The following is a 13,766-nucleotide window of genomic DNA, read 5'->3' as shown; positions in this document are numbered from 1 at the left end:
TCTCTCTCTTTCACGCTCAGGCTTAGGTGGAACGTGACACTTTTTCGTGCGTGCAAAGGTCAAGAGTCTAGATGATTATGAATCTGTATTTTTTTAATGTTACGCCTAAATAGAGTTGTAGGTTGTCTAAGTTTGAGGTTTTTGAAGGGAAACTTCTTTAGGCGCATGAGGGGTAAAATTTACGGATTAATAGTGTCATGGCGTCACGAGTCATGAATTTTTAAACGTCCATACCACGTTGAATTCACCGGTTCTCGTCCGATAACTGAAGTTAAGCAACATCGGACGCGGTCAGTACTTGGATGGGTGACCACCTGAAAACACCGCGTGACGTTGGCTTTTTGTTTTTTGAAACGAAGTTCCTTACGGCAGGGTTGTCATTTGGCTGGGTGAGAGAACTGAATTTTTTTTAATACTAAAACCGTAAGAAAAATATATAACGGAAGTGACGTAATATCAGTCACACGACTGTATAATATGAAGTTTGTAAAACTAAAATATTACTAGTAAACTTTTTTAAAATTATTTATGTAATTTTATACTGTCGACAAAAATAAATAAAGCCATATGTTTTTTATTTCACTTAATAGTTTGAATTATTATTATTATTATTTTGTTTGATTTATTTTATTTTACGGTATTTGTTATTTTCTAAAATACTAATTTCCTAAATACTTTTATGTACTTAATTAAAAACCAAGCAACAAAATTTAAAAAAAATCAAGAACTAGAAAATATGTATAAAATTCAACATTTTTTTTTCAAATTGTGTTGCTTCTATACTATCCGAAGGAACTTCGTTCCTACCTGGTGTCTCATGACACCACATTACGCTTTTTTTTTATACCACTAGGTCGACAAACAAGCGTACGGTTCACCTGATGGTAAGCGATTACCGTAGCTTATAGACGCCTGCAACACCAGAAGCATCACAAGCGGGTTGACGACCCAATCCCCAATCCCTCCCCCAGGAGCTCTGGTCACCTTACTTACCAACATGAACACAATACTGCTTGAAAACAGTATTATTTAGCTGTGACCTTCTGTAAGGTCGAGGTACTCTACCCCAGTCGGGCTGCTCCATATTTTGAGCAGGAAATTCCTGCTGTGTCCTACCTCAGTTAAAAACTATTTTTTTTTCAATTCGTTTTTTTTTTTAAATTAGTTTTTCAATTAGTTTGCCAAAGAAGCTTCACTTCTGACACGTGTAATTTGTATGCACGCATTTTTTTATAATTAAAATCAATTGATATATATAATTCACTTCGAAAATTCCGCAATGCAAGACAAAAGTCTTCGAGCAATGCATCCTGCCTGTGTTAACATATGGAGCTGCGACGTAGACACTGATGATGGATTAGTCCACAAGTTTAAAGCCGCTTGACCTGCAATGGAACGGGCTATGCTTGGGATCTCGCTCAAAGATAGAAAAAAGACATAGCCTACATAATTAGCAAGTTAAAGTGGCAGTGGGCTGGTCATCTGTGTCGCAGGACTGATGGCCGTTGGAGTAGACGTGTCCTTAAGTGGAGATCGCGTCTTGGCCAACGCAGTGTGGGTCATCCTCCGGCCCACTGGACCTGTATAGGCTGGATGAGGATAGCGGAAAACCGGGATGTGCGAACTTTGGGAGCCCTATGTCCAGCAGTGGACTGCAATAGGCTGAACTTAGTTGATTTGAAGTTAGAAATCTTATTATGTTTTTGAATAAACAAAACAGTGCAGCTAAATTATACTGTTTATAAATATAATTAGGCGTATAGTCCCCTTCTTTATCCTCCAGAATATCATACCAATTATGTGAATTAACATTTCTGTGATCTTATTTTCTCAATATTAAAACGATATTTGCGTTTAAATAAACACAGTTTCATCCGTGAAATGTCATGAACTCGCGAAAGTTGGAGTCTGTTGCAGATCTTAAAGTTGTTGAGATATCATCTTCGCAGATATTCGAATGTTTTAATTTATTCTCGTCGTGTTTGTCGAGATGAAACGTAACGTGTCGAAGTTTTGTTTGTTTCTTCTTAATTCTCATTTGACTAAGCATGTTTACTCCGATGAAAATGTATAAATTATTTATATTCGTATGTATTTATTTTATTTTAAAATTTCTTTTCAGTATAATTAATAGCACAAGTGATTCAATGCCAGGTTAAATAATATGAACGAGCGTCCATGGCGTCCCCACTACGGTGTCGGCAGAAAAAAGGTGTGGGTTTTAGTGGATAGTCCGGCATTGCTCCTCACGCCGGGAGTTCCACACTCCCGTCACCTTCGTGAGGCGGGGTTAGTGCGTAAATGTATTTCTCCATCTATAAAAAAAGGTTAAACAATATGAAAATGGAATTTATAATTAAATAATCGCATTAGCTATAAGGATATTTTTTAAATGAATATAAAATTTCTAAACCTTCGCTTCTTTCGTAGTCTGCTTAAAATATTAAACAGCTGTTTGTGTGCTACATACAGCAATATATTCAATTCCCTCTGTTTTATTTTATATCTATAGAAACGTTGATTATTTACAGGCAAGAGTAATTACACTATAATTGAAATGTGGATTTTTGTATTGTAATTAAACTTGAACCAAAATTAAAAAAAAAAATAACAAGAAATATAAAAACAAAAATAAAATCAATTTTTAAGGAAGTGATAAAACATACACTTACGCTTCAGCCTGTAATATCCCACTGCTGGCCATAGGCCTCTTTCCCCATGTAGGAGAAGGACCAGAGCTTAATCCACCACGCTGCTAATACATAAACGAAAATAAAATAAACAAATTTCAATATATACAACATATTGTTGTATTCAATACTCCTCATGTTGTTTATACTTTGGCAAATATCAAACTCCTCGTGTGAAGTATAACAAATTCCAATAATTTCCGATCCGTAATATTTCTTAATATACGCAAGCTTTGCGTAAACTTTCCGTACATGGAAGTTCGGAACAAACACAGGAATACTTCGGAATTTTCCAACTCTACAGATTTATTACCGGCACCACTCCGTAACGTGATTTATGAGAATATCGTGTCATCGTATATTTTAAAATCCATTGCAATTCATTTTAAAAATATTTTCCTAGCAGTTTAATATATTGTTTGATGTATTGTGTGTAGTTATTTATTTATTTTCTAATTATTTTTGCGTAAATATTTAATTTACTTTTTGTTGTGGCTTTATACACGTATTGTTGTTGGCAATTAGAAGATTCGTTACAACGATTATTTGCTTATGCTATTTTCTATTAGGTACTAAATTGTAATCTAGGTCTTGTACAAAACTAACATTACTTAATATAATAAATAAATGTCATTGATAAGTTTGAAGGAACTTTAATTGTTAAGTTTAGATGTTTTTTTGTTTACATAAACAAATATTAAGGTTTAGTCTGTAGGTTAGTAGTAAGTGTAGGCTAGATGTGACATACGGAAAACTGAGATGTCTGGCGTGAACTTGGGGAGGCCTGTGTTCAGCAGTGGACTGCAATAGGCTGAATTGACTAACTGTCTGTAGGTATTGGTTTATTTTTAATGTGCTTTTTTGTATTTTGTAACGATAAAATTAAATTTAATTGTCATTATCCTTTTACAATAACATTGCACGAGTGTAAAAGAATCAAGCCTGTGCAATTCCACATTAAACATTACTTTACCTTACTGCTGTATCCTCTCAGTGTTTCTGAAACATTTTACTAAAAATCTTAATGCCAAAATATTTTAATCTATGGAATAGACTACATTCGGACAAGGTAGGATCGTAATGCAACGTTTAGGGACATTGTGAGTCGTTTGTAAATAAATTTTGAGCGAACATGAGGGCACAAAAAGACCCCTGTTTGCTTTGCTAATTGAATTCATTGTAGCTGCTTAAACGATATTGAAGCTGAAGGTCCACAAGATAAATAATGCTATTTAATATAATATTAACGTTAAAAATATATAAACCAAATAATATTAACAATTTCTCATTATGTCACGTAGATCACAGCAAAATAATACTGTTTTCAAGCAGTATTGTGTTCCTGTTGGTGAGTAAGGTGACCAGAGCTCCTGGGGGAATTGGGGATTGGGTCGGCAAGGCGCTTGCGATGCTTCTGGTGTTGCAGGTGTCTATAAGCTATGGTAATCGCTTACCATCTTTTATTTTATTTTAATTAGAAGACATTCAAAACATCACGGTTGTTTCCGTAAACCTGCTTTTTTCTTACATAAGTAATTAAATATGGAGATCGAGTTTGTATGCGTTGTAGTACTATTATAATAATTATTTTTCAATCATTTTCTATTGGTCTCTAAGCTATCAGATTGTATTAAGATATTCTTATTAGTTAGTGTCTTAGCAATGTCTATCTAGTGGTCAACAAGACCAATCGATGTTTAAAGTGGTCTGTACGCGTGCATACATTTCGGCGAAATTAAAACGTTTTTCGAACAAATCTCGACGGATAATGGATAGCCGGGGATGTGTTATAATTGCGACTCTGAATTAACATAATAAATCTCATTAAATTAGTATTGACGCTGGACGACTAATTAAAATAATTTAAATGCGGCTTGTTATGGATTTTTGTTTGTATTAGTATTATTTATTTGTACTGATTAGTGCATTAATTTTGTATGATTTATTGTCAACAATGGTTTAGTTTATTAGACGTATCTGTTATAAAACTAAGTACACTGACTGTGAATAGATTTAATTTTTTTTATATAACTAGGTTGGCAAACAAGCGTATGGCTTACGTTGTTTTGGCATATATAATTAACCCACTGATTGGGGGAATTCCTGTATAGCTTAGGAGTATGAAAAATAGATGTTGGTCGATTTTTTTTATATCACTAGGTCGGCAAACAAGCGTACGGCTAACCTGATGGTAAGCGATTACCGTAGCTTATAGGCGTCTGCAATACGAGAAGCATCACAACGCGTTACCGACCCTATCCTTAATTCCCCCCAGGAGCGCTGGTCACTTTACTCAGCAACAGAAACACAGCGCTGCTTGAAAGAATTTTATTTTATTTTAGCGTATTATTTAGCTGTGACCTTCTGTAAGGTCGAGGTACTACCCCATTCGGGCTGTTCCAGTGCCCCTACTTCAGTTTTAGAGTAGCAGACCCATAGCTCACCCGAAAGACATTGTTCTGTCTAGCGAACTGACAAAGCGTGTGTAGATGGTTTAATTGTTACATTTTCTAATAAAAATTAAACTTACTACGCAATTTTCTTAATTTTTCGATCCATAAGAACCTTCTACTATGAGTTAAAAAACTTATAAAACAGTAGCCGAATTACTCCATTCGTTTTTGAGTTTTGTACATCATTCGAAACACTTTTAGCGATTATTTATATAGATTGTAAAAAGTAAAATGACGGTACTTCTGCTAAATTGTTCCTGTTCTAAGTTTTTGAGTTTACACTTAATTATTATTTTTTCATAATTAATCTATATTGAACTATCAATACGAACATGGATGCTTCTAAGCCCATATTGTTAAATAAAACACATTTTACAAAACGCAGTAAAGAAATATTATTCGCTTTCATTGTTGTCGCCTCAAGCACGGAATCCCTTCTACAAACTCGTAACATAAAGTAAACGAGTACGATTATTTTCAAAAACGCTTCAGCTTTTATTTTTTATGTGTCTTTCCTAAAGCTTCGTAAAGTTTAAATGAAAAAGGTCCACCCGCATATTGACCCAGTTATATTTGACTTGAGATTTCTTATGGAGTTTTGTTTATCTATTACTGAGTTTTTCCGATGAAGAAAAGCGAAGTTCTTCGTATATTATTAATGTTTGTTTCGACTTAGATGGCTTTTGACAATTGTTTGTTTTGGAATAAATAGCTTTGTAATATGATAAAGTATTTTTATTATGTGCTTTTTATTTATGTATAATTGTACACCAAATAACGTGATATATCGTTACGCTTTTGCGCATTTTATTTTTACGTAAACCTTGACCTGCCAATAACGAATACAAACAAAACAAAAATAATTTTTAAAATTTGTGAAATCGTTCGGAAATTATAAGTGTACAAAATTTTTGTAGATTACTTGCATCCCGCCCGGCTTTGCACGGGTATTTAATGAAAATTTCAAAATCATTTTTGTCCTAATTGTGTTGAAAATATTATATAATATAGTCTATGTCATCCGGGGATAGTGTAGCTTACTAACAGTGGAAGAATTTTTCAAATTGGTTCGGTAGTTTCGGAGTCCATTCAATGCAAACAAACAATCAACATCTTTCCTCTTTATAATATTAGTATAGACAATATTTGCCATATATCTTTTACAATTATGACACATTTAAAAATAAAATTACAGTTTTTAATACAATTAATAGATATGGATTCGCATGACGAACTGATAATTAACATCTATAATAAATCAAAAATATAATAACACATTTTAATCTGCTCAATCATCGTCATGTCGGATCAAGCGATTATTTTATTAAAATTCATGATTCAAAATTCGGCATCCAGGGCGACCAGACTCAATAATTACAAGGACTAACAACATATAATTACAAAACTCAATTTATTGATAAAACATGCCAGTAGGGTTATTTTACAAGAATTGTGATTTTATTTCATGAAAATCTGTTATAAAACAAGTCTCAAATCTTTTCATCTTCCAGAGGAACTCAGGCCACATTACGGAACACGATAGACATTAGATTAATAATATTGATATTAAACTTTTTCATAAGTAAGAATAGAGAAATAATTTATTAAAAAGAAATAATTTATTTTTAATAAATTATTTCTTAAGTCTACTAAGTAGCTGATTTATGTTATCAAAAGATGATCATTGCTATTTAAATAAATGTATACTAATGTTATATTGACTTTTATATCGGATTCAGTGCCTCCTTATTTAAAAGTGGTAGCGTCATATTTTACATTTAAAATTGTTTGTCCGCATAAATGATATTTTATTACAATCGGGTATGTCTTCGTAGAGTGATGACACGAATGCTTGCAGGACTTTCCCGACTTCAAAAACAGATTCTTCATCAGATATTCAGAGGATTCGTAACAAAAATCAGGCTTTCTTCAAAACTAGCCATCCCGCCGCCAGAAGGCCCACTCATAGAGTCGAATTTTATGGGATTTTGTGCACTCTCACTTGAAATTTCTCGAGTTTTGATTGAAAACAGTACATAGGATATAATTTAGATCCAAGAAATGTAATTCCTATTGTCATACGAATAATTATAGATTTCATGATAGCGTCACGGGATGAAGGCAGATTCGATTACCGTTTGTGAAGACTTTCCGCTCGTTTGCGTCATTAATGCGTGCCACATTATTGAGGATAACGTCTTTTTAAAGCGATGGATATATTTATTGTAGTCTAACTCCCTGCGGCGTTTCTACTATTGATTACCGTTCGAGCCTAGTTCCGCAGGCAGTTTAAGAACTTATAAAAAAGAGGCTATTATTGATTTTTTAAATTGTGAAATCGGAGACCAGAGTTCGTAGTAGTAGTCTTATCATTAATGCATAACGATTTAAGAAAATGAGCATGATAAATGAAAAATTCAAAAATTACAGTAATAATTTTATCACAATGTATCAAATATCCAATAAATAAAATAATGGTTCAAAAAGATTGTAAAGCATCATTAATCACCATTACCATAATTTTGAATCTCTTTATTAATGAACAAAGGAATATCTAACGAAAAGCGACTCAGTTTTATTTTCAGCTTTCGAAAATAAGTAGTTTCAGCAACTATGCGTATCGCCACAATCTCTTCATTAATATGAAGTAGGGTGCAGCACATATTTTGCTCAAAATGTTGGGAAGTACTGCAACCTTACAGAAGGCCACGCTAAAAAACTTTACTTTCAAATAGTGCTGTATTCCCTGTGGTGAGTATAGTAGATAGCCAGAGATGACGAGAGTCAAAGGTAGGGCCAGCAAGAAACTTCTTATCTACCTGGTGTTGCAGATATATGCTGTGGTAACTGCTTTCCATCAAGCGCCATACGCTTGTCTGCCACGATAGTGGTGTACTCGTAGTAATGGCTTGTTCCTTTTACAAAAATATTAAGATTTTGTAAGCTTATAGTTTTATATTTATAAATTCGTAGCGACATCTATCTCGCGACATACAAACTAGATAAAACTGACGTATCCTACATCGCGATATCAAAGTTATCAGACCGATTGAGCGGACGAGGAACTCAACACCCCGTTCCTCGCACACGCCAAAAATTGATTATAATAAAGGTTTATTTAGTTTTTATGTGCTCAAAACGCTAACGAATATTGTGTATGATTCAATATCGTTGTATCTAAAAGTTGTCCAACGCTCGATAGATGGCGTGCGGATTAACATAGATTGCGCTAAAACTTTATTTACGGGTTATATAGTATGTAAGGTCAATGATTTACATAAACGAGTGATCGGTCATCGGTGTCGGTAGCTGATGCGTAGATACTGTCGTGGTTTTATTTATTCAATCCTAGAAGTAATTCACGACTAGCCCAAAAGTCGACCGCCAATCGCCGTAGCACGTCAGGCGTTATACATTGTATCCAATACCGTATCGTGACAGAAACATGTAACACAGAAGTGGGTCACGATAGAAATATTGCTTTGTATCTTACAAAGGAGAAATGTATTTTTCGCGTAAATTGGTTTTGTTACATATCGATATTTTTTATCGACGAAAAGACAGGAGAATTTCAATTTGAGATGTACTTTGTATGTATGATCTTGCATAACGTTATATGCAGTCCGGGTTTTATTAATTTCGAACCCCGTTCAGGACGTTTGCCTTTGTGTGTTATTGTATGTGTTTCTTGACACCCGAAAAAAGGCGTAAATCATTACTGGAAACATACGAGTTCCAGCTGTATAATAATTATGTAAGTTAAAATGTAGGTTAATTTCTATCTTGAAATTTCAAGCCCAGGATTTTTTAGGCAAAACCGCAGAGCGCAACTAGTGATGGTACGAGTATTATGATTTACTTGTCAGATATTGAATGTGAACGCTCAGCAAATCAGATTTATGTCGTTGGTGAAAGCGGTGACCGAGAAAGTTCTAATCGTATAGATGTCTCGAGGGAGATGAATTTATCGAATTTCAGCGCTTTTCCGATTATTGTAAGTCGATCGAAAAAAGTTTTAATTGAATACTTCTGAAGAAATATCTCGATGTAAAAGTAAACATATATTTATATTTTAACTACCTGACCCAGCCACGCGTTGTTGTGGCTCAGTAATTATAATTGTAATTTATAAAATATATTTAAATTCTACATTCAAACGCGCTATCTATAATCTAGAAATAGAAATACGGAGCCATCTATCGGATATCTGTGTAACTTAGATGCCAAAACATGATATATACGGATTTTATAGAACTAATCTATAAATACAGAATAAAGTCGTATAATAAACATTTAATTTGCTGTAACAAATATTGAGATCAATAATTGAGATAAAAACTACCCTATCTCTCAATTTGGACCAAATTACAATGCTTACAAAATTTGATAAAAATGGTTCAGTAATTTCGGAGTTTATCGCTAACATACATCGTGACACGAAAATTTTTATATGTATAGATTATATATCTACTTATTATCGAAACTGGAAAATTAAGGAAAATTAATTCTGCTCTATATAGGACAGAGGTTAGAGCTTAATCCACTACGTTGCTCAACTGCAGGTTGGAGAGTAATTTTCCTACCAATATTGAAAATCGCTATCAGATGTCTATGACAATAACCTTATAATATAGACTAACCTTCTGATATTAGACTTACAAGAACAGACGCTTAGACGAGAAATGAATATTTGTATAAATACAAGTATCTGCTCCGAATGGGTATCGAACTCATAACCGTTTGCGTTAAGGCGAGTTATTACGTACTAGACGTTTATCTAGTGTTTAAATTCTTCTTCTTAGTTGATACATTCTTATCAGAACGGTCGAGGTCTTTACGAGTGATGCGAACTGATGTAACTTACCTCACAATCTCTTAGAATATAAATCTATTTTCGACCTTCTTAGTACACTTATCGAATAAACCGCCCACAGCAGATTTGATCTGGTACATAGCATGGGTCTCATGGTCTCAGTCTTCCGCACCATCGGATACCCTCCAATCTGCCTTGCATAACAAGACGCTCGGTGGAATCGCTGTTTCATCTCAAAATTGTTCGCTCGAATTCAGTCCAAGATACTCCAAGCGAGCTCCGTAATCAAGGTTATATCATTGTTTTCAATAGCCCAGGAATTGGAAGGCAATGTTTTTGTGATTATTCAAATATTATGGCAAAAGTTTCAAAACGCTTCAGTCTGTAATATCCCACTACTGAGCATAGGCCTCTTTCCCCATGTAGGAGAAGGATCAGAGCTTAATCCACCACGCTGCTCCAATGCGGGTTGACGGATATATTCCCTACTATGAGTAACGATCGCTATCAGGTGTACATGATAACAACCGGGACCGACGGCTTAACGTTAAAAGTTTCAATATTCGTATTTATCAGCATGTGTTTCAATCTCTTCGCAGATTACTCAAAGGTAGGTGTTGTGATCTCCTCTAATGCTCGCTTGAATTTGCGCGGAAACCCTGTTCAGTTCCATTACTCTCACCCCCTTTGCTTTTATTACACGTCGCATATTTACTAGAGAAAGAGTGACATCGGTCATTCAGTGTTGTTTTTTATTCGTAGCTGTTGATGGCTTCGATTTTTCGCCCTTACGCCCCTGATCCTCCTGTTTAAACAACATAAAAATAATATTAAAATTTTATATAATTATCTAAGCAGCCATAACTTTGTAAATATCTCCTGATATTTTATTATGACTATCAATTTTACTGTAATTAGCTATATAAAAAAAATATGAACTGTATTTTGTAGCATTATCTAAATTCTAATTTTTTTGTAGTTTTATTTTGCTAATTATAATTGTTATTTTGCATACATTATATTTATTTGATACTTAAATAAATAAATAGTATAAGGATATGTGTAAATATGATGGATATAATGGGGTATGCGTGGTTAAAGTTTAAAAATTAAAGAAATGTCTAAAATATTGTATATTATCTATCTTTATTTTGTACAAACTGTTTTAAACTTAGACTTCGAATTTCCAATCTAAATACGGAACGCCGTTAAGTTAGATAAATATTTTATTTGTACATCAAGTATGAAGATTGAAGATACAAAGAAAGACAAAGCGACCCGAGGAATTACTCCTTCCATACAACCGGTCGCATATAAACTGCCTTAAACAGCTCCTTAGAAACCTTTTACACTGCATACAACATACCGCACATTACCATACATAGAATCTTCATTCCATCTCTTTAATAATAGTCTTTATATCATTGTCATAAGGGTCATAATGCTATGATGTATTTGGACGCGTCGCCCTTTGTACACTGTACATCATAAAATATACATTTCGGGTTAAGTCAGAAGGGACAGTATGAAAACAGAGCCTTTGAATATGTATGGGTAGTGGATGGACGAACGAGGTGTCTTGGAGCTTCCATAAATGAACTACGATAGCCAAAACTGCTTTGGACGTTTATAAGGAGTTTCGAGAGGTTGTTTGTGAATAAAGTTTACTAGTATTATTACGGAAATACAAAATATATGTTTTAAATAAAATGTCATGAAAAGTCTGCTTGTATGTATTATCTATAATATATATAAAAGCGAAAGGTCACTCACTCATCACGAAATCTCCGAAACTATAACACCTAGAAACTTGAAATTTGGCAGGTAGTTTTTTTATAGAGCGTAGACATCCGCTAAGAACGGATTTTACGAAACTCGACCCCTAAGGGGGTAAAACGGGGGTTGGAAGTTTGTATGAAAGTTCTATGTTTTTGAAGTAAGATGCTTGATATTTAAAATGTATGCTCTATAAATGATGAGAAGGTGTGCAAATAATATATATTTAGACATCAACTCCCTTTTTGGGTTAAAAAGGGGGATGGTAGGTTGAGCCACTCATCACGAAATGTCCGAAACTATAACACCTAGAAACTTGAAATTTGGCAGGTAGTTTTCTTATAGAGCGTAGACATCCGCTAAGAACGTATTTTACGAAACTCGACCCCTAAAGGGGTAAAACGGGGGTTGGTAGTTTGTATAAAAGTCCTATGTTTTTGAAGTAAGAGACTTAAAATTTAACATGTATGCTCTATAGATGGTAAATAGGTGTGTAAATAATGTATCTTTAGAAATCAACTCCCTTTTTGGGGTTAAAACGGGGGATGGTAGTTTGACTCACTCATCACGAAATCTCCGAAACTATAATAGCCACAAACTTGAAATTTGGCAGGTAGGCTCCTTCTAAGACGTAAACATCCGTTAAGAACGGATTTTACGGAAATCGACCCGTAAAGGGGTAAAACGAGGTTGGAAGTTTATATGAAAGTTCTATGTTTTTGAAGTCAGAGACTTGAAATTTAAGATGTGCGCTCTAAAGAAAGTGAGGAGGTGTTCAAATAACGTATCTTTAGCAATCAACTCCCTTTTGGGGTTAAAACGGGGGATGGTAGGTCGACTCACTCATCACGAAATCTCCGAAACTATAACAGCTATAAACTTGAAATTTGGCAGGTAGGTTCCTTATAAAGTGTCGACATTTATTAAGAAGGGATTTTATGAAACTCGACCTCTCAGGGGGTTAAACGGGGGTTGGAAGTTTATATGAATGTCCTATGTTTTTGAGTAAGAGACTTGAAATTTAAAATGTATGCTCTATAGATGGTGAGGAGGTGTCCAAATAATAATAATAATAATAATACTCTTTATTGTACACCATTAAAAGAAACAACAGAGAAAAAAAACATAAAACGAAAGATGTACAAAGGCAAATAATCTACATATATAAAAGAGAAAGGTCACTGACTCACTCATCACGAGAACTCAAAAACCGCTGGGACCATCCAGTGGTTTTTAATCCATCCAGGATGGACAAAGATGAAATTTGGTAGGTAGGTAGATTAATTAATTGGTAGATAGGTAGTAAGTAGACGTCCGCTAAGAACGGATTTTGCAATATTTCACCGCTAAGGGGGTTTAATTGGGGTTGATAGTTTGTATGAAACATATACAGCAGCTATAAGTTCGCCTGATAGGCTATTTATACTCCAACCTGAAAATAAAACTAAAAATGTGGTATATAGAGAGGTTTTATAAAAATAACTATTAAATTATACCAAATTGTGCCTTTTAAAAAGTTACTTAGTGTGATAAGAATTTCAAGTGAAATTTGCGTTAAACATCTTAATAGCCTTAATAGCATATCTTCATAACCACGCGGACGTAGTCGCGGGCATCAGTTAGTGTATTATAAAATAAAGTCTCCAAAAGTGTATGTGATCGATTCGCTCAAATTCTACTGAACGGGTTTTCATGCGGTTTCACCATTGAGAAGGGGAAGGTTTACGGAACGGCTAAGCCGATTTTGATGAGAGTTTCACTGGAAGTTTGCCGGGAAAACTTTGTGACACACTAATTTCAACGCGGGCGAAGCTGCGGGCACAGCTAGTATAAAATATAATTATATTTTCTATTATAATCTATTCCGTAATGAAACGTAGGATATTCTATAAAACAGTCTTTCAAAATAATATTAGCAGTATATCACATTTAAAATATCTATAATTATTTTAATAAATGTTAAAATAAATATAATTATTTTTTATATATAAATATTTATAATATTTTTTTATTAATATTAAAATACTTAATGTC

General features: G+C 34.0%; 1 pseudogene; it reads left to right on the top strand.

Annotated features, from left to right (window-relative positions):
- Nucleotides 1-220: 220 nt before the first annotated feature.
- LOC123654838 lies at nucleotides 221-339 on the top strand (annotated as a pseudogene).
- Nucleotides 340-13,766: the final 13,427 nt, after the last annotated feature.

Source organism: Melitaea cinxia, chromosome 6 (assembly GCF_905220565.1).
Source record: "Melitaea cinxia chromosome 6, ilMelCinx1.1, whole genome shotgun sequence".
NCBI lineage: Eukaryota > Metazoa > Arthropoda > Insecta > Lepidoptera > Nymphalidae > Melitaea > Melitaea cinxia.
This window is presented reverse-complemented; position numbering and strand designations above follow the sequence as displayed.